The following is a 23,789-nucleotide window of genomic DNA, read 5'->3' as shown; positions in this document are numbered from 1 at the left end:
GTCGCGATACGATAAACCGCAATCGTAATAGGCTACAATCTGACGTTTATCAAAGTCGGAAACATGATAGTACGCATTTTTCCTCCATACACGAGGCATCACAACAACGGTTCACGAGGCAAAGTTTCACCAGGCAATGCCGGTCAACTGCTGTTTGTGTATGAGAAATTGGTTGGACACTTTCCTCATGTCAGCACGTCGTAGGTGTCGCCACCGACGCCAACCTTGTGTGAATGATCTGAAAAACTAATCATTTGCATATCACAGCATCTTTTTCCGACGGTTAAATTTCGCAGCACGTCATCTTCGTGGTGCAGCAATTTTAATGGCCAGTAGTGCAAAAAACTCAGCCAGAGCCAATACTTCGAGGGATTGATCAAATTAAGACATCATACCAAGGCAGTATTCCAAGCAAGAGCGTGTAATGCCGTATGTGGAAAATTAAGTATAACTAGATGATTTATTGCTCTGTGTCAGTAATGTCGTGCGCTTCTAGGCGTTGCTGAATACTGAGCTAACGGAGTAAATTTTTTTGATTTCAAAAGGATAATATTAAGGGCCGTATACTTACTCTGAGCCAGAAAACAATATTTACTGCCTACGAGAATGACTGCCGCGTTGCCACGTTAAGGGCAAGTGACGTGGTAAGGATAATTGATAATAGGATTAGAGGAGAACGAGAAATGATTGTAGTGTCGTCACTGGCCGAAAAAGTGGAAATCCAGTGAAACAAGCGAGCTGTCACGAAGGACATATTGCAAAGGCATAGTTCCTGGGAATTGTACTGCTCCAAATTCATTGCGCAGTGCACCTGCCTTATTTTGCGCTACGACATCTGGTAAACCTCAGTAGTGCATTGTTTAATTATGTAAATTCATTTATATGATGCGTGTACTGAAATGCTGGTGTTTTCTGTCTCTTTCATGTTGCAGGGAACAGATCCTGGCAGTTGATTCATCGGTGTTTACCGACCCAGCAAACCGGCAGTGCGGGTCACTGAACGTAGAAGTGCCGGCGTACATTGTTGAAAACTGATCGTTGAAATGAATGTTGTTAAAATTTGACGTTTGAAATGAATACCGGTTTATGAACATGTACAATTTCCGCATAAGATCTTGAGTTTATATGGCATCGGTATCTATCAACGTTTGTAAAAGGAACTGACTGTTAATTGTGTATCAACTATGTCTGTTGATTAGTGTTGTAGTTATGCCGCTTTAACCGTGCTGAGTTATTGAAGTTGAACTTTTTGCAAGATAATCTATATATAAAGTGTCTGACTGACACTATTTTCGAAGGATATATCTACTTTAATCTGGTGGTCACTACTGGAACACATTTTAAGGTTATTAATGGAAAATTTTGTAAAATTAATGGTCGACAGAACGTACAGTAAAAGGGCTTCCGACTTGTGAAAAATGCCTGAATTAGATTCGGCAAGTTCTATGTCACTGAACATGTTAACTTTATTTAAAGTGACCAGCTATGAACAGTGAGCGAAATAGTTTTGATTGATTGCTTGACTTCAAATTAAGGACATCTTCAGGCGAATTTTCACCTTCCATTGAACTTTGTGAGTCTTACCGATCATCAACTAAGAGGTATTATACAGGAAAGTGAACATATATATTTAGAAGGGTAATAATATTTGCAGTTTTTTATCTGTTGTCGACTGACTTTTCTCAACGTTACGCAGCAGAAATGTTACAGAATGTATACTTTCATAGAACTGATTGTCATAGTTTTTGTAATGCTAAAATGCAATTGTTAAAGGACGGAGATGATTTTCTATAAATTTAAAAGACAGTCCCTTCTCAACTAGGTGGACTAAACAGATCTGATATATACGTATAAGCAGAAACAGGAATATAATTCCGCTGATAGAAAATATGAAACCAACTATTAAGAAATTTTTATATCAGATGTGGTCGCACCGTTAATATCGTAATTTATTTCAAAATGATGGAGCACAGCAGTCAGTCGTCCTCTCCTTTCATGCTTCATCAAAGCAAATCTAGATATAGGCCAGTGCCTAGTTATTATCAATGCACTATTTCATAGTTTCAGTACATGTCCTAGTACGTCAGCTTCTGTCACAGTTCATTCAAGACTGAATGCAGTGCTCCATCATTTTGAAGGTCATATCGTAGTCGTAGAGTGGCTTACACGTTCCTGATGGAAGGTAACGTGACGGTAATTTATGTTATCGCAAAGACCCTTTGATGTAATTTAACTATTCGTACTTGTGAAAAAACAGTGCAAGGTTCGACCATAACCTGATACACCGACTTGGATTTATTGATTATTGAAGGAGGAGAAGCCTTTAATTATTAAGAGTGTATTAAGGTGAGGAAAGGGGAATTGCAACAAGTAATGGGACGGCCCATCTCAAACATCTGGGAAACGCCGAAACTGGCCAGCTGTCAAGAGTGCTGCTATCGTGAGCATCTACTCATAAAGGTTGAAGGAAGGGAATATCACGAATAGGCGACAAGCTGCTGGACGTCCACCCTTGATAACAGAACGCGGGGTTGAGGCTTTCTAGCTATGTAAAACAGCACAGGCGGCAGTCTATGTGGCAGATTTGACGACAGTGTGGGATACTGGTTCAGGCATGTTTCGGAGCACATCACTGAGCGCACAGTGTTGAATATGAGACTACGTGTTACAGTGTTGACGACACGACACCGTCAATCACGATTGCAGTGACCACGGGACCGTCGGGGTTGGGCGGTGCATCAATGGGTACGCGTCGCCTTGTGGGATGAATCACGTATCTTCTTACACCAGATGGACGGTCGACATCGTCATCCAGACGAGTCATTGTTAGAAACGCGCCGTGCCATAGTCGCAGGCTGATGAACGGGTGAGGGGTGGGAGGGGGGACGGTGAGATGACATCCGCATGGGCTGCCTGCAAAGGGCGTGTGGTCCGATGAACCCACTGCTGGGCTCTTAAAAGCGAGTTGCAGAGTATCCATGTAGATCATGTGGCAGTAATCAAAGGTGCCACGACAGCTGTGGACTATTTGAAATTTGTTGCAGATAACCTACATCCAACGACGTACTTTGTCTTTCCCACTTTCGGTGCGTGCCTTCCTCCAACAGGATAATTATCCGTGTATCGAGGAAAGAATTATGGTACAGTAATGTAAGGAGACTGAATCTACGGACGTTCCTCGACCTGTGCGTATACAAATTGTGCCACACAAACATCTTCAAAGGATTTGTCGAATCCATGCCATACAGGATCGCGGCTGTACTGCCTTACAAAGATGGACCAACACCCTATTTACTCTGTCCTTGGAAGTTTTCAATCAGTCCTGAGGCTGTAAATGCACTCTGCTCTGGACGATTTGTAAGTCCATCTTAATAGTCCATCTTAATATAACACTATTGAGGGACTATCGGTGTTCAATATAAAATGTAAAATTAAAAATTCGATCAGCCGTCTATATTTTGAGAGCATTTATGCGTGCTGCTTCGGCGTTTCACAGCACAATCTTCAGACCACTGTGTAAAGATAATAACAATAATGACACTTTGAACTACACAATAAACGTGCGGTATAAAATTTAAATAACATTTAGTAAACATTCCACAAAAATCAAGTTATACAATGTGTGACATTCAATTCAATGATAAACTAAGATATATAACGGGAAGACAGATGGAGACTGTACGAATATAGACTAGGGAACAATATATACATTTGCCACATACGTAACACTAAAGTGAACCTTCCAACAGGAGGTCAAAACTACATTTCTCTGATAATTACGGCATCACATCATGGCAAACATTAAAGTGTAATGCTAATGTCAATGCCGGTGAAACAATTCAAGCAAAAGAATCACAGTTGTCGTTTGATGAGTACATTCCGAAGGCATATTATTTTTGTGTTGTCATATACTAGTAAAACTTAAAACCATTTATCGGAGGTCAATCCCAAGTTAACTTCCTGTATCCTCATGTATCGTATACGTATGAAAATTAGCATAAATTGGAATTTAATGATACGTCAAAATAAAATACCAATCACAGATTCATAAGACGCTAGCTATTTAATAAAAGAATTTTTAATGAGACGAATCGTAAAGCTAATAAATACATCAAACGAATTACCACTATGCAACAAGTGTAAAAAATTGACATGGAACAATTCGTAACCAGCGTCATCAAGAAGTTGTAAGTCAGCTGGGTGACATGTATGTAGCTACGTGACATAGCGAACTGTAAACTAATAAGTAAGTATGAAGAAATATGCCGGTATATATACACAGTATATCTGAAATCATTCATTTCAATCAGAAAACCAAAGACACGTGCTCTATGTAATACGTAGCCATTATGTAGGGTAAGATAGGTGACGGTACGAGCTACGACCAGAAAAAAGAAGCAGCATAGTGGACCAGAGATAAAGAACGAATCCACTTGTCGCGCAATAAAAATTTGCTTCTGGGGACAGGAATATTATGACAGTTATGAGGGCAAACGTTATGACGTGAATATCCATAGATATGTGTTGGAACCAAATGTACGTAATTATCTAAGTCGTAACTTATCCAAAATACGGATGGGTGAAGGAGTTTTTGTTTTACAGTTTTACTCCCTATTGGTGCTGCACCCAACGTGATTTTTCAACCTCTGGACTGACTGAATCCGTCCAAGAAGCGTTCATTAACCGCTGTCCAATGCAGTGGACTCGTGAACAACATTGTTAAGTAGGTCGTTACGTGTTCGCTTATATCAGTGCATAACAACATGTTGGATACTGTTAAGGATTGAATGACGTAAACACTGTCGAAATAGAACGTGTAGACTTTTTATTGTTACTTCATACGAATGGTGGCTTATAAACGTACGTGGGTGGTGGACGGGGAGAGGGAGACCTCGGACGGTAACTGAGTGAGGAGTAGGTCTGGCAGGGTACTTGCTGGTTTTTTCCTGGCGTTCGGTAGCCGCGCCCAGCTGTCGGAGGGCGAAGTCCCGAGCGATGCTGGGGGTCGTCTCCATCACCTCGAGCTGTGGGTGACGAGGGTGGATCCGTCACCTTTACCGCAGTAGGGTACACTCCGTCTGGAGCCTGTGCGGTGCCTCGACCACCAGCCTGAGGCCGAGAATTTAGACAACGGTTGCAAGTGATTCGTCTTCTGGCTGCGTACGACCCCAGCTTTGAAGTGTGCAAACAGCTGTTATGATCTGGCGAGCGAGGCGACGTCGCGGGCTGGCGCGGCGACTCGTCGGGTGCTAGAGACACGGTAAAGGTTTGTGGATTGAGCACATTGTGGACTGCAGGCTCTCGAATCACTATGAGTCCGGCATCGCCTCCTCGTGGAGAAACGTCACTAGGTTCCAGTCCGTGAGCTGAATTTGGTGCTAGGTCTGTATCTCCCGCGTTAGGTGTGAGTTGTAGTTTTGGTGATGAAGTAGTATAAGGTTGTGGTTCAGTAGCTGGTTGGTTTTCCGAAGTTTCACTGTTTGATGATTCCACTGGCAAGTGCGGTACAACACTGACGATCGGTGGGTTATCTTGCACCCCTTCTGACGTTTGCGACGCTTCAGACGGTTGCAGTTTCGTTGCTTTTTGCTCCGCAGTATCTGGCGCTGTTTCCTTTTGCAATGACGGTTGAGCAGGTGGTGCCTGTACATAATCTGGTAACGTGCTACCATTGTAGGTTTCAGAGCTGGGCTCTAGTGTAGTCACAGCTGAGTCGAAGCTGCCCGTTTTCATTTGAGTATCCGACTGCCGTGCGGACACTGATGATGACGAATCGCTGAGCTGTGACTCGGACGACGTCCAGTCTGCTGCCAGCATACAGACGCTGGTCTGTGTTTCCACTGTTGTAAACTGAACTTCTTCAGCTAATTCATATTGCGTCTCCTTATGCTCCGACGGGCGACGCTGTGGAGCTTCATATCGCTTCTCCTCCCGGAAGTCCTAATAAAATAAAATAACTTATGTGAGAATTTGTGCAGAACCAAAAAAAAGCTGTAAAGTATTTTTTAAACGTAGTGTGAAGACTATAACAAATAAAAGTGTAGGGAGAGATGCGTGAATGACAACAGTTTTGGCCAATACAGCAAAATTTATCATAGGATCTGCCGTTTCACTTTTTCTTGCCTTAGTCGGAATTATACTGTAACAAATTTAGTAATTCATTGATTATTTAGGAAGAGGCGTTTTGAGTTTCATACACCGTCATGACAGCACGTAGTTCAAATGGTTCAAATGGCTCTGAGCACTATGGGACTTAACTTAACTTCTGAGGTCATCAGTCCCCTAGAACTTAGAACTACTTAAACCTAAATAACCTAAGGACATCATACACATCCATGCCCGAGGCAGGATTAGAACCTGCGACCGTAGAGGTCGTGCGGCTCTAGACTGTAGCGCCTAGAACCCCTCGGCCACACCGGCCGGCAGCACATAGTTGCCTACCATAAAAATACGTGGCTGTTTCCATCAACAGGAGAACTTTATTGACTAATAGATGTTTTCACCACAGTTGTGTGCAGTTTTTATCGACATTTGGATACATAGGTACTTTGAGACTTGTGTTTTGAATTAAACAATATGTTTCCTATGTACTCCGCAGGGAAAATTTGGAGAAACTTCCTCACATATAGGCCTACTGGATACTGGGCAAGTTGTGAGATGTAGTACTACAGGGAACAATTTGGGTATCACTTACAGATTATATAGAGGCAAATTAGCGTCGAGAAAAAGTAATTTTTGTTAATTGTATAAGCGTATTCGCTAATGTCTCTAACTTTCACTCATTAACGGCGACATAGACTACCTGAAAAAGAAAGTCGTTTGAAACCACAAATAATTAGTTATGAAGCATAAAATTCAGTATGAAATTTATACCGAAAAAAAAGGATAGAGACATGGTGATGGCGTATTTATTGCGAAAGTTTAATGAGGAAAATGAATTATATACTCAACTTGAGGAATAATGTGGTTGAACACAATAGAAACAGGCAGGTTGAAAACAGCAAACAGGTATAACTATCTTGGATCAGTATCAAGTACTGAGGTAGTAGAACCCTTCAGAGATAACCTGGTAGACAGCACGAATACATTTCTCGATCGCGTCGCTTCGTCCGCGTAAGCAATCGTTCATCCGACACAATGGGAAGTTTCCTCTGCCGTGCACCTCACAGTGCATTGTAAAGTACTGATATAGATGTGGACGTAGATCCATTGAAAACTTGGAAGAGGGTAGTGGTTTGACAAAGTTGGATAATCAGAGCAAAAGAAGTCTGATGGGATCTTTATCCGGGAGTCAACAAAAGAAGGACGATGATAATAACGATTACTTATCAACAATAAAATGGTCAAATGGTTTTCCCATTCGGTGCGTTATTTTAATCCAGCAAAATGGGTCTTTAGGATATTGATTGCACAGTTAGTCTTTTCCATCGAAAAGTAAATATTTTAACTACGGATAGGATGTGACGCAGTTGTTATATGAGAATAAGTAAAAGTGTATAACTCCAGCTACCCTGCAAGTGACAAGTGGAGAAATGCTTTCGAATCCCTACCTGTCACACATTTTTGGCGTATCGAACGTAATTAATTATTGCCTGTCTTGGTAGTCTAGTGGTAAAGCGTGTTCCTGGAGATCCAGAGATCGCAGCATCGAATCGCGTTCGGACCACGGAGTATTAAAGTTTGCCTTTAACATACGAATGATGCGAAAATTAGCCACGAACGCCAAGCGTTTCGTATTTCAGGTTAAACTGTCGGTCATCTTCTCCAGGAACCGGATGATTATAATTCAAGTGCAACTGTTCCGCAGAGGTCCAGCATGCGCTCTAATTACCGTATGGTTGCGATATCTGATCGATATTGTAATACGTTAATGCGGAACCGATTTTCGATGGAAAAATTTCGTTCAGTTTTCGTGAATAGGTGCTGTGAATCCAAGAAAGAGGTACAGAAATATTTCCATATGTAATGGATTAGGAACGGGACGTCGGCAGAAAAGGACAAACAAGCGAGAAAGGCGTAATAGTGTTATTAACCGGTGCTTACAGAAGTAGTTCAATATGAGCACCGGAGACCTCGACGAGATGCTGTACAGCGCCAGATTTGCTCCTAGTGACCAAAATTGCAATTATATTTTTCAGCGTAAACCGGTCTCACACTAAAGCTTCAGCGTATCTACCAAGTTCTGCTGCCACACGATAATTACAATCAACACTGGACCACCGTGAGTACCTGCACTTTAATTATAACTACCTGGTACGGGTACTGGGGCAGCTTAAGCACAATAAATCGCCGAAGTGGCGTTCAACTGTAAAACTTGCAGCCTCTGCACCACACGGAATTGTTATTGCAATTAATTCTTTTGATGTATTTCAAAGCATTTTGCGGCTAGGAACAGTCGAATTAGCGATCAGTAGCTGTTTCTTCGTGCCTAGTGTGGGGCTGTCCTGCAAGTGAATGTTATAACGTACCTGACTAAGGGCTACCCTGTGTCCCGTGGCGCAATGCAACACCCGACACTCGCAGCGGCCTGCCGAGCTTCAGAAGTCTGCTTTGTGTTCGCTCACCTGCATAACTCTTTAATTTTTAATTCATTAATGTATTCTCTCTGTCATCGTTCTTGCGTGGCGTGTCATCTGTAGTCCATTTGGAAAATATTTCCACAAAGGTCCTTTCTACCTACACAGCAAAATTTTGATTTTATTCATATTCTGGTTATCTCGCTCATTTTCACATTTCAGTAACTCTTTCACAATGCCAGTGTTAACTGATGTAACAAAAACGCTTTTATTTGCCCACTATAAAAGCTTCAAACGTTGAGACTTTTTGCGGTTGCTGATCTCTGTCCTCAAACAAACAAAGAACTTGTCGTCTGGTGTTATTGTCTGGGAGTCCTCCAGGGGCAGGACCAGCCGGGTAATCGAAAACGGTCCTCTGTGCACAGTGGTCACATTCCTCACTGATTGTGAGGGTTGTGTTTTCAGTCCATCTGTAGTGTCTAAGCGAGTATAACTGATGTGTGTGTAGTGTAGTATCATGTCTAAGTTGTGTGATGTTTAATAGTGCTTCCTGCTAGACAGTCGAGTTATTGTTTCCATTTAATGCACAGTTTTTTGATGACCGATCCAGTCGACTTCTTCAGATGTAACGAGTTGTATGTACTCCAGCCACACAGCCTGGTAGGGAGAAAAAAGCGCTATGGACTTAACGTCTGAGGTCATCAGTCCCCTAGACTTAGAACTAGTTAAACCTAACGAACCTAAGGACATCACATCCATGCCCAAGGTAGGATTCGAACCTGGGACCGTAGCAGCAGCGCGGTTCCAGACTGAAGCGACTAGAACCGCTCTGCTACAGCGGCCGGGCTGTTGGCTTCCAGGTACAGTGTACGCGTATCAGCAAGTCAATGCAATCCAAATATGTGACATAAATGGCCATCTTTTGATACCACCGAACTTATTCACCGGAACCTATGGTGTACTCCCCGTCGGCCAAGAATCATGAAATTTTGCAAAAGAAAGGTTTCACACTACAGCCAAATGAAAAAATGCGAAAATTGTAAATTTGTAATTACATCGCACGAGAAATTTATGTCTGTCTGAATGTTAAGACTCATTTTCGTCACGAACAGGTGGAAGCATCATGTTGAAATTTTTGTCACGAGCTAAGGTCTATGATCCTTACGCGTTGTAAGAAACTGAAGCTTCTAAGTCAACGCAACGAAACGATAAGGCAATTTATACCACATATTTTGACAACAGCAATATCATTCATCACAACACATAGGGTATTTCCCGTTGGCGTAGGATCACTACATTTGGGAAGAAGAAAGGTTTCACAGTAAAAGTAATGTAAAATATCCAAAACTGTGAATTTCTAATTATATTAGACCAAAAAAAGTGGTTGGAACGGAGCACAGACATCTCTCCGTCATCTCTTAGAACTTGAGTGATGCCGTTTTCTTTTATGACGAAACTGCTGAACTATGTAATTTTCAGCATCGGTCTACACTTTCAGCAGTAGGGAGGGATATCATTTAACTGACTTAATGTAGACTGTATGATAATATTAAATTTCCGCTAATTCAAGTTGGTTTCTGTTTTCACTATGTTTTAATGTACAACGCCAGCCGGGTAGTACAAACTCGTATGTGCCGTAACAACGACGGGTTGTACGGGCCATATAGGGTAGGTGGGGTATAAGCCCAGCGCGTGGAAAAAACACTCACTGAGTTTTTGAATGGCCGCCATCGATTCAGGAGTTGATCATCTTGTGGCAAGTTTGTCTCATTAAGTTGGTGTTCCGCGAAAATTCGTTCCAGAAGATTGCTCCAGAGATGACCAAATCTGAAAGTTATTTACTACTTAGGTCCACATGTAACTTTTCATACGTCTCATCTGAACGTTGTATGATGTGGTTTTGAAAACAAGAATCAACGAAATACTCAGTGACCCTATGCATTTGGACCCCTAAATCAGCAGGGCGCAATACTGAGACAATCGTAGGTGTTTTGGAGTAAATTTGAGTAGCTACTACAGTCTGACGACAATTCCAGGGGATTACAAATTTCTTGAGGCACAGGAAGAGTCATCCATTGGCGTTGACGATGTGATAGTAAGACGACCGAAACCCACAGGGATGGACACAGTACGATTCAATAACGCAATAACATTTCTAGAGGACTTAACAAAGTACACTATTTTTCTACCTTGTTTCGTCTCAGTAACTGAACTCTTTGAGGTTGGCCTTCTAATTCTCCTTTTGAGGACTTTGTACAAATATTACTTTTGTACAAATATTTCGAACCCTGTATTCAAATTTCTGATGTACGTAACTTCAATATTGTGTTAAGTAAGTTGGCTACAATACTACAGTGATACGTAAGTTTATTTCGAGTGTTTTCGTCATGCAGTCATCCTTTTTTATCGATCTGTACTTCAAATGGGGCAAAGACCCGCACTGCGAGGCTTTATCTCATTTTTTGACGGAATACCCTGCAATTTTTTTCTTTGCTAAATTGTAAACTTCTATGTAATTAATAGACAGAGCTGCAATTTGGATGGGTACATGACTTGAATTTGATATCTCGTGAAAATCTACTCATTGACCACACTGCTGTAAAAACAGAATATGGCGGGGCTTTATCAGCACCGTACGAAACCAGGGTTGAAAATGATACTTGCCATTGGGAGTGAAGGTGAATGGTCCGAAAATGCAATGACCCAAACGGCTTCAAGCGCTATATAAGTTGAAACGACCGAAAGAGATGCTGCCAATCGAATTAATGTTCCTAGAACTATGCTACCAAGGAGAATAGAATCAGTTGCAGGGAATCGGCCGACATCTAAGACGCCTCAGATGTTTCTTTTGTTTTTTTGTCTTTTGTTTTTTTTCCCCCACAATCCAACATATGAAGAAAATTACGACGAAATTTCTAGGAGCACACATGACAGATTTAGAATCCTGGCTAATACGGCAAGCTAAGATTGAGTTTCAGAAAGTAGTTTAAGATCTGGCAGAAAGTTTGAATCTTCCCCCTGATTTAACAAAGAAACGAAATTAACAATAAAAATATCTATAAAAACTTTATGAATAAGCACACAGAGCCGTCTTACACAAATACTCAGTCCACATGATTTTTACTCAGACCGTAAGTTTAATTCGTTGTTTCCGATGCAGTTGACAACACGTACCAGCTTGTTAAGCAACCGTTTTCTAATATCTTGTTCTTATGATATACAGGGTGTTACAAAAAGGTCCGGCCATACTTTCAGGAAACAATCCCCACGCACAAAGAAATAAAATATGTTATGTGGACATGTGTCAGGAAACGCTTACTTTCCATGTTAGAGCTCATTTTATTACATCACTTCAAATCACATTAATCATGGAATGTAAACACACAACAACAGAACGTACCAGCGCGACTTCAAACACTTTGTTACAGGAAATGTTCAAAATGTCCTCCGTTAGCGAGGATACATGCATCCACCCTCCGTCGCTTGGAATCCCTGATGCGCTGATGCAGCCCTAGAGAATGGAGTATTCTATCACAGCCGTCCACAATGCGACACGAAGAGTCTCTACATTTGCTACCGGGGTTGCGCAGACAAGAACTTTCAAATGCCCCCATAAATGAAAGTCAAGAGGGTTGAGGTCAGGAGAGCGTGGAGGCTATGGAATTCGTCCGCCTCTACCAATCCATCTATCACCGAATCTGTTGTTGAGAAGCGTACGAACACTTCAACTGAAATGTGCAGGAGCTCCAACATGCATAAGCCACATGTTGTGTCGTACTTGTAAAGGCACATGTTCTAGCAGCACAGATAGAGTATCCCGTATGAAATCATGATAACGTGCTCCATTGAGCGTAGGTGGAAGAACATGGGGCCCAATCAAGACATCACCAACAATGCCTGCCCAAACGTTCACAGAATATCTGTTTTGATGACGGATTGCACAATTGCAAGCTGATTCTCGTCAGCCCACACATGTTGACTGTGAAAATTTACTATTTGATCACGTTGGAATGAAACTAAAATGAGCTCTAACATGGAAACTAAGCGTCCACATAACATCTTTTCTTTATTTGTGTGTGAGGAATGTTTTCTGAAAGTTTGGGCGTACCTTTTTGTAACACCCTGTATAAACAGAGTAATCTGTTTGTGAAACACAGACACACCTGTTTTTCTGTAAATCTATGTTATGTTGTATGGTCCATACTACGTGACATTTTTCATAACATCTCAAATTGTAACTCTTAGAAAATATTTCTTTGTATTGTGTTGTTGGGTCGTTTGGTTAGATATATTTTTTCACCTTTAACAGTAATATAAATGTTGAGCTAAGAGCTTTATGCCGCCATACCTGATTTCAAAAGAACAAAACAAGTTGCATGACTCTTTTTCCTTAAATGGGCCATTCTAGCTCTCGTACTCCTAACCTGATATCTAATTTTTGTTGTAATATTCTAATGTTCTTGAAAGATGTTTATGTATGTGTTGTTACAGATAACAGGCGAACATTGGAGAGATCTGCTCAGGTTTTCAATCAGTCGGTGACGAGCCGGTAAATGACGCAGGAGGGACTGAGTGGAGTTCAAAAAGTAGGACACAGATGCTGACAGACTGAAAATCTTTGTTAGGCGGCAACACGAGCTTAGACAGTACAGCTAGAAGCAAGGGTCTCGATTTGGGGCAGTGTCTCTTGCCTTATGCCCCGTAAAAATCATACCTTATGCGGCGTAAGGTCTATAATTTTCCTGGTCTTCGGTTAGATTTTGGTTGCTTGATCGTACGTATTGAGAGTCCAGTACTCTGAGTGGTTTGATGCAGCCCGCCACAGACTCCTGTGCGAAAACTTGCACCGTAGAGTTCCACTTGCATTCAACCCCCTCAGTTACTATTTGGATATATTCCAATCTCTCTCTTATCCTGTGGCTTTTACCCCCTACAGCTCTCTCAGATGCCATGGAAGTTATTCATTGATAACTTAACACGTGTCCAGTCATCTTGATCCTTTTTCTTGTCAATATTGCCCAACTGGTCCTCACCTCACCAATGTTCGGGGAACGTCTTAATTTCTTATCTTATCATTCCACCCTTACTGAACCGATATGAGGCGAATTTGGATGAAATGGTTTAATATACGTTTCAAAAGATAAAATGTGAGATATAAATCTGGTACTCTGCCACACTGTCGCTAATGCTTGCACAAAGAAACACAAAATGCTTAAGACCCACGCATTCCGTGAGATCCACAAACAACATTCGTTTCATCATGACCTAGAATGGAGAGCAGACTGCTGGTAAGGAAGTTGCCTAATTCATATCTTGAAGTAAACATGTTCTTTTAAAATGTGGGACATACAAATCAATAAAACACAACCACTGCTTACTCATGGGTGTAACCAGAGGAGGAATCTGTGCGTCAGATGGTAGTGCTCTATCCGGTGGCGTGCTGAAGTACACTCCTGGAAATTGAAATAAGAACACCGTGAATTCATTGTCCCAGGAAGGGGAAACTTTATTTACACATTCCTGGGGTCAGATACATCACATGATCACACTGACAGAACCACAGGCACATAGACACAGGCAACAGAGCATGCACAATGTCGGCACTAGTACAGTGTATATCCACCTTTCGCAGCAATGCAGGCTGCTATTCTCCCATGGAGACGATCGTAGAGATGCTGGATGTAGTCCTGTGGAACGGCTTGCCATGCCATTTCCACCTGGCGCCTCAGTTGAACCAGCGTTCGTGCTGGACGTGCAGACCACGTGAGACGACGCTTCATCCAGTCCCAAACATGCTCAATTGGGGGACAGATCCGGAAATCTTGCTGGCCAGGGTAGTTGACTTACACCTTCTAGAGCACGTTGGGTGGCACGGGATACATGCGGACGTGCATTGTCCTGTTGGAACAGCAAGTTCCCTTGCCGGTCTAGGAATGGTAGAACGATGGGTTCGATGACGGTTTGGATGTACCGTGCACTATTCAGTGTCCCCTCGACGATCACCAGAAGTGTACGGCCAGTGTAGGAGATCGCTCCCCACACCATGATGCCGGGTGTTGGCCCTGTGTGCCTCGGTCGTATGCAGTCCTGATTGTGGCGCTCCCCTGCACGGCGCCAAACACGCATACGACCATCATTGGCACCAAGGCAGAAGCGACTCTCATCGCTGAAGACGACACGTCTCCATTCGTCCCTCCATTCACGCCTGTCGCGACACCACTGGAGGCGGGCTGCACGATGTTGGGGTGTGAGCGGAAGACGGCCTAACGGTGTGCGGGACCGTAGCCCAGCTTCATGGAGACGGTTGCGAATGGTCCTCGCCGATACCCCAGGAGCAACAGTGTCCCTAATTTGCTGGGAAGTGGCGGTGCGGTCCCCTACGGCACTGCGTAGGAACCTACGGTCTTGGCGTGCATCCGTGCATCGCTGCGGTCCGGACCCAGGTCAACGGGCACATGCACCTTCCGCCGACCACTGGCGACAACATCGATGTACTGTGGAGACCTCACGCCCCACGTGTTGAGCAATTCGGCAGTACGTCCACCCGGCCTCCCGCATGCCCACTATACGCCCTCGCTCAAAGTCCGTCAACTGTCATACGGTTCACGTCCACGCTGTCGCGGCATGCTACCAGTGTTAAAGATTGCGATGGAGCTCTGTATGCCACGGCAAACTGGCTGACACTGACGGCGGCGGTGCACAAATGCTGCGCAGCTAGCGCCATTCGACGGCCAACACCGCGGTTCCTGGTGTGTCCGCTGTGCCGTGCGTGTGATCATTGCTTGTACAGCCCTCTCGCAGTGTCCGGAGCAAGTATGGTGGGTCTGACACACCGGTGTCAATGTGTTCTTTTTTCCATTTCCAGGATTGTATTTCCACCTGCTCTGATTGCGGGAAGGAAGGAGACCACATTTCTGTCTTTCGTTTCACCTACCGCGGCTTGTTACTCCCCGTCCCTAGCCATTCCTCCCCAGAGAAGCATCGTGCTGTGTCTCAACAGCGAGGAAACTAAATGTACGGGATCAGCAAAACGGGCAGTTCCGTTTCCAATATACGCATACTTACCTACTTCGCAGCTTCATTTCGCTAGATTTCTACTTATCCTGGTAACCAGAACAAGGAAACCTCTTTCCTCTTTCTCTTCAAGTGGGAAAGGTAGTCGTGGATCAACTGGGTATATCTTTCTGGTTGGTAATATGACGGATAGCCCTAGGTAGTAGCCTATGAGTATAAAGTGTAATAAAAACTTCATATTATTTAATAAAAAACAAATGTCATTCAGCACTAATGTTTAATGTACTGGGACAAATTAAACCACTGCCTAAAAAGGAGATCGCCACAGACTAGAGTAATTTGTATGTATAGCAGCTGTTGTGAAAATACTGCCAGTACTAATTTTCTTATTTAAAGTATTGTCAAGACGCAACTCTGATGTGTGAAATGCTGCATGTTTGAAACACTGGTCCGATGTAAGAGAGGGCCTGATGGCCCAAATCTGATCAGGTTAAAGAAATAAATAAATAGGTATATGTTTTTCACCGTGAAGTCCTATCTACATGAATTATGACGGTGAGTTTAAATTTTTCCATTCCTTGAACTCAATTGTAGTGAAATGGTGGCTCAGAATCTTTAGACAGTCGAAAGACACAACGCGAAGTATTCAACAGAATGACGGAAGGATGGTCAAGGTCTTGATACGAGCTGACTGTGTCTGTATGTGTGTGAGTGAGTGGGATTTATGGGGAGGGGGAGAGGGGGGAGGTTACGTGTTTGTTTGTGGTGTATGCGTGCGCACAATCACGTGTGTGCTGATAGCTAAGTATAGTATAGTAGTGTAGTGTGGTCTACTGTGTGTTTGTGTCTAGTGTAGAAAGTGACAAGTACTTTTATACAAATGAGGAGTGTTAAAGTGTTTCTTGATAAGATAATATTACTGTATGTATGGAATAGCTAAAAAAAGTTTAATTGTCTTGTTTTTCAAGTAAAATTACACGCCTGATATTATTCTGTAAATGGTCTATGGATGAAAAAGTAACTAGATGAGTAACTGATGCAGATGAGGAACTTGTTAGCATGATTTACCCCTCATCTGCTCCAGCGCGCTGAAGCTTGCATACTCGTAACTAATCATCATCCACCATGAACACACCAGGGAGGCGATTCTTGACGGTACAAAACTGCCCAGTCAATGCAGTTTCCTTTTTTATTCCCAACATTGGAACCTACAATTGCAGTGTTGAGACAAAATTCGGTAATAAATGGATTTAGCACCATAGTCTGGAGTAGAATTCTTTTTGCACGCTGGTAAATCTAAGATACTGTGATTGTGACATAAAGACACAAATGAATAGTGCTAAAGTCTACCGTGATACTCATGGCGGCTGTATCAGTTACACCATGTCTTTATGCATCTGAATACGTAGATGATCAAGACTCTCTGATGGTGGCTATTTCCCGAAACGCGTCAAATAAAGTCATTGGTTTTTTAACTAGTGGCATTCCATTTAGTGTCCAATTCAGCAATTTTGCAGCACTCACATAAATCTAAGATACGTCTGGATCTCAGTATTAACCATGGTCGCGAAAGACTTTTAGAGAGTGTACTCTGCGGCGTTGGTCCCTTACTTAGCCTACATTTATCGCGAATCTTTCTCCCAGCAAGAAGTCCCAAGCTAATGGATGAAAGCGAAGGTGACTCCTGGACATGAGGAAGGTAAAAGAATTGACCGGCATAAGTACAGCCCAATATCCTTAATATCGGTTTGCTATAGAATTCTTGAGCACTTTCTGTGTTCGAATATAATAAACTCGCTTCAGACAGGAAAGCTTCTGGTCGTAACCCAGCTTGACCTTTTCTCACATGATATCATACAAAATATGTCTGGAGGGCACCCGGCAGATTTCATATTCCTAGATTTCTGGAAGGCATTTACAGGGTACCCCAACGCAGATTGTTGGTGAATGTCCGGGCATACGGTTCAGATTCACAATGGCTCGAAGAGTTCTTGTGTAATGGAACCCGCGGGACGCTCGACGGTGCGTGTTCATTAGAGGCGAGGGTATCGTTAGGAGTACCCAAGGGAATTGTAATGGGACTGCTTTTATTCTCTATATATCCAAATGACTTTACGGACTCACTGAGCAGCGATTTACGACTGTTTGCTGATGATACTACGTTGTGTGGGAAGTTGTCGTCATTGAATATACAAGATGACTTAGAGAAAATTTGTAGTTAGTGGGATGAATGGCAGCGTCCTCTAAATGTGGAAAAGTGTAGGCTAATACAGATGAGTAGAAAAGACAGTTCTGTAACTTTCGAATAAAGCCTTAGTAGGGTGCATCTTGACACAGTCAGTTCGATTAAGTATCTAGGGGTAAAGTTGTAAGGCGATATGAAATAGAATGAGTATTCAGGTTGGCGGTAGAAAAGACGAATGCACGGCTTCTTTTTATTACGAGAATTTTGGGAAAGTGTAGCTCGTCCACAAAGGTGGTGGTGCGTAGAACGCGAGTGCGACATACTCTAGAGCACTGTTCGACTGTTGGGATCCCCACCAAAGCAATTCAAAGGTGGGTTGCTAGATTTGTTATCGATAGGTTCGAACAGCACGCAAATATTACGGAAGTGGTTTTTGAACTCAAATAGGTATCCCTGGAGGGAAGATGATGTTCTTTCCGCAAGTCGCTATTGCGCAAATCTAGAGTACCGGAATTTGTGACAGACTGCAGAGCAATTCAACATCTGCCAACATACATTTCGTGCAAGGGCCGCGAAGATAAGATGCTAGAAATTAGAGTTCGTACGGAGGGTTTTAGATAGTCGGTTTGCCCTTGCCCCATTTGCTAGTAGAACAGGAGAAAAAATGACTAGTAATAGTAGGAGGTACCCTGTACCGTGTACCCTAAGGGTTTGCGTAGTGTTGATGTAGACGTGGAAGTAGATGCACACCAAATTCTACTAGGTCCTTCGTGCTTCGCGTGAATGCAGAATGATCTCGTCGCTCCATGCCTATTTCTAAATGTTCAATCCAGAGATGAATGGGTAAGGGAACGGAACGCCGGCGATTGTAGGATCAGGATTATGCTGTCCTTTGGCGTTTCTTCTGACCTTGTGGTATTTCAGCACTATGATCTGATACCAAGTAACCATGTGTGAACACGGGTTCAGCGAAAATGTTATCGACGTCTGTCGAGCTGATCTCGGCAGCACGATTGGAAAATAAGCTGTTAGTCGTAGAGTGTACCAACGATGTGACTCTTTCATAAGGAAGTGACTCAGAACGATGGAATTATAAATATTTGACCACTCTTCAGGTATACACACACACACACACACACACACACACACACACACATACACACACACACACAATCGGCTGGTATCATGACCTTGACGATCCTTCAGTCATCCTGTTGAATACTCCGCGTTGCGTTTAAAAGAGCTGAGTCACCATCTCATTACATCTACATCTACATCTATATAGATACTCTGCCAATTACATTTAAGTGGCTGGCAGAGGGTTCATCTAACCACCTTCACAATTCTCTATTACTCCAATCTGGTATAGAGCACGGAAAGAATAAACACCTATATCTTTCCGTACGAGCTCTAACTTCCCTTAATTTATAGTGGTGGTCGTTCCTCCCTATGTAGGTCGGTATCAAAAAAATATTTTCGCATTCCGAGGAGAAAGTAGGTGATTGGAATTTCGTGAGAAAATCCAGTTGCAACAAAAATGCCTTTCTTTAATGATTTCCAGCCCAATTCCTGTATCATTTCTGCGACACTCTCTCCCATATTTCCCTATAATACAAAACGTACTGCCTTTCTTTGAACTTTTTCGATGCAGTCCGTCAGTCCTATCTGGTAAGGATCCGATGCCACGCAGCAGTATTCGAGAAGAGGACGGAAAGGCGTTCTGTAGGCAGTCTCCTTAGTAGGTCTGTTACATTTTCTAAGTGTCCTGCCAATAAAACAGTCTTTAGTTAGCCTTCCCCACAACAATTTTTATGTGACCCTCCACATTTTAATTTGTTCCTAACTGTAGTACCTACGCACTTAGTTGAATTTACGGCTTTTGGATTAGACTGATTTATCGTGTAATCGAAGTTGGGTTCCTTTTGGCGCTCATGTGGATGGCTTCAAACTTTTCGTTATTTTGGATCAACTGACACTTTTCGCACCATTCCGATGTTTCTTGTGAATCATTTTGCAGTTTGTTTTGATCTTCTGATGACTTTATTAGTCGATAAACGACAGCGTCATCTGCAAACAACCGAAGACAGCTGCTCAGATTGTCTCCCAAATCGTTTATATGGTTAAGGAACAGAAAAGAGCCCATAACACTACCGTGGGGAACGTCAGAAATCACTTCTGTTTTACTCGATGACTTTCCGTCAATTACTAGGAACTGTGCCATCTCTGACAGGAAATCACAAATCCAGTCTCATAACTAAGACGATATTCCATAAGCACGCAATTTCACTACGAGCCGCTTGTGTGGTACAGTGTCAAAAGCCTTCCGGAAATCCAAAAATACGGAATCGATCTGAAATCCCTTGTCAATAGCACTCAACACTTCATGTGGATAAAGAGATAGTTCTGTTTCACAGGAACGATCTTTTCTAGACCCATGTTGAATGTGTGTCAATAGACCGTTTTCTTCGAGGTAATTCATAATTTTCGAACACAATATATGTTCTAAACTCCTTCTGCATATCGACGTTAATGATATGGGCCTATAATATAGTGGATTACTCCTACTACCTTTCTTGAATATTGGTACGACCTGTGCAACTTTCCAGTCTTTGGGTACGGATCTTCCGTCGAGCGAACTACTGTATATGATTGTTAAGTATGGAGCTAATGCATCAGTATATTCCGAAAGGAACCTAATTGGTATACAGTCTGGATCAAAATTCTTACTATTATTAGGTGATTTAAGCTGCTTCACAATTTGGAGGATATTTACTTCTACGTTACTCAACTTGGCAGCTATTATCGATTCAAATTCTGGAATATTTACTTCGTCTTCTTTTGTGAAGGCATTTTGGAAGCTTTGTTTAGTAACTCTGCTTTAGCAGCACTGTCTCTCCATTGCTATCGCGCACAGAAGGCGTAGATTGTTTCTTGCCGCTAACATACTTCACATACGACCAGAAACTCTTTGGATTTTCTGCCAGGTTTCGAGACAAAGTTTCGTTGTGGAAACTGTTACAGGCATCTCGCATTGAAGTCCAAATTTCGAGCTTCTGTAAAAGATCGCCAATCTTGGGGATTTTGTGTCTGTTTAAATTTGGCATGTTTGTTTCGTTGTTTCTTCAACAGTGTTCTAACCCATTTTGTGTACGTAAGCGGATAAGCTCTGTCGTTTGTTAATTTATTTGGTATAAATCTCTCAGTTGCTGCCGATACTATTTCCTTGAATTCAAGCCACATCTGGTCTGCACTTCTATTATTAATTTTGAATGAGTGGAGATTGTCTCTCAGGAACGCTTCAAGTCAATTTTTATCTGCTTTTTAAAAAAGGTATATTTTTCGCTTATTTTTCGAGGATTCGGGGATTACAGTATTCAATCTCGCTACGACAACCCTGTGTTCACTAATCCCTGAATCGGTTTTGATGCTAGTACTTAATTCAGGATTATTTGCTGCTAAGAGGTCAAGTGTGTTTTCACAACAGTTTACTATTCGCGTGGGCGCATGAGCTAACTGTTCAAAACAATTTTCAGAGAATTCGTTTAGCACAATATTTTATGCGTACCTCTGGAATTAAACATGTATTTTCGCCAACATATGGAGGGTAGATTAAAGTCACCACCAACTATTATCGTATGAGTCGAGTACGTGTTTGAAATCAAACTCAAGTTTTCTTTGAACCATTCAGCAACTGTATCATCTGAATTGGGAGGTCGGTAAAAGGATCCGATTATTATTTTATTTCGGCTGCCAACAACGACCTCTGCCCATACCAACGCACAGGAAGTATCTACTTCAGTTTCGCGAAGAGTTAAACTACTTCTGACGGCAACATTACAAGCAATGAGACAATGAGTTCAAGGGAATGGAAAAAGTTAGACTGTCTGTCACATTTCATATAAATAGGATTTCACGATGACGTCACATGAAGGTATACTCGGACCTCATTGATCTAGCTGCTCGCCGTAAGTGCATTCTACAGTAATTAGCATACACTAATCGAAATTAAAAGACCGTAACCTGTCAATGTTTATTATTGGATTTGTAACCCCCCTACGGTGCAACCTCTCTTAAGCTATTATAAAATGAGTTCGCAAGTTGCAGATATGATTTGATGTCATCTGTGCATTCTATTAGTGACACATGCAAGTTGTGCCGCACCAGGCCTCGAACCCGTATTTCCCATTTACCGCAAACGGTCGCCTTAACGACTCCTCCTATCCGTGCTCGGATTCAGGACCGACGTAAACTTCCATATGTCATACATTGTCCGTACTGCTTATGCTTGCACTTCCTGACTCCCACACAGCCTGAGACATTCTTTTATTGTCGTCATTTTAGCCGGTCGAGGAATGTATAACAATGATTTACATAATGTCTGTGTTTACACAAGTCTGTATATTATATTACAATGTCCTTCAGACATGCACGCACCGCTGATAATACAGCCGTTGAGCGGCCGTACACTCCTCGAACAAGCTTGGCTAAAGAGCAGTCGTTAAGTTACCACTTCAGATGGATGATACTGAAAATCATGCACAATTTCTTTCCTACGTAAGGTTTGTTGATAGGGATGTAATTGCATACAATTTGTCATACTTCTTATTTTGTAAGGAACTACCCTAACAACCAGCCTGTGATAGACAATTTCGCGCGACTAACGGATATTTGGTTCGTAAAGAATTAACGTGGGCGGATTGCGTTAGTGTCAGAACAGACGGAGCCCCTTCTGTGACAACCTAAGTGGGTTCAGTACGCGAAATAAATTCTTACTTACGAATTCACCGTTGTCTCATTCACTCCAAAACCAAAGTTACTAAGTCATTCTAATCTTCTCTGAAAATTGTGATGGACGTAGTAGTATAAACCGTGAGCTTCATCAAATCGCAGCCCTTAAATATGGGACTTTTTAACGTTTTCTTGTAAGAAATGGGTTCACAGCAAACTACAATTCTGCTAAATTCTGAAGTGTGTTGGTTATCTCGAAGTGAAGTGTCAACGCAGATGTTTGTTAGAGATGAGGTATTGTATGTTTTAATACTGAGGGATATGAATATGTGGATTTACTTTCAGATTATAAATTGATATCTAAGTTGGCTTATGTTTCCGATATTTTTGTACACTTAAATGGACTAAACAGAAAAACGGAAAAAAGAAACGAAAATAATTGAATAGTATGGATAATATTCAAAGACTTATTAATAATTTTAATAAACATTTTTTGAATAGTGATCAAACTTTTTTTAAATTTTTCTTTTTAAAAGTCATTCTTGATTACACTATGTATGTTACAAGAACGTAAGTGACAGGTTTCGGTCATATCACAGGACCATCATCAGATCTGTAATTTAATTTAGAAAGTAATAGAAACCTTAGTAGACTGACAATAAAATATGACCAAATGGTTATAAGGAAAAAATACAATAAGACGTGTTATAGCCATGGCATCCTTCGAAGATGATATAACTCCAGTGCAAATACAGTTAATATGAGACAGACAGACTGAATCTGGCATAGATGTATACTTGCAGTCGAGCCACAACTCACATGTCGGTAAGATGCCACAATTCCAAAGACCTCCTCAACATCGTTGACTTTGAAACCATTCTGGTAGTACTGCCTTAGCCCATAGAGGGCACACGGAGTATACATCGTCTGTACAGTTATTTTAAAGCTTTGAAGTGATATTTTATACAACATTTAAGTATTAACAGAATCTTCCGTTGGTTCTTGGTAGAACAGCATTATAATAATAAATGAAAAGCACCAGTTTGCTTTTGTTCTGCAATATTATTTTTATTGCTAACAGGTTTTCGGCTTACAAGCCATCTTCAGACATTTATTGAGTATTATCACCAATGAAGTTAAATGTTAGCAGACAACATTGGAAGAGAAGTAACACATCTAAAGTGAAGTAGAAACATACAGTGAGTAACATCTTTGCAATGAAATAGTAAATGTACTCTTGAGTTTTTACTATTTCATTGCAAAGATGTTCCTCACTGTATGTTTCTACTTCACTCTAGATGTGTTACTTATCTTCCAATGTTGTCTGCTAACATTTAACTTCTTTG

Source organism: Schistocerca gregaria, chromosome 4 (assembly GCF_023897955.1).
Source record: "Schistocerca gregaria isolate iqSchGreg1 chromosome 4, iqSchGreg1.2, whole genome shotgun sequence".
In the NCBI taxonomy this organism is placed as follows: Eukaryota; Metazoa; Arthropoda; class Insecta; order Orthoptera; family Acrididae; genus Schistocerca; species Schistocerca gregaria.
Note: the sequence above shows the minus strand (reverse complement) of the source record.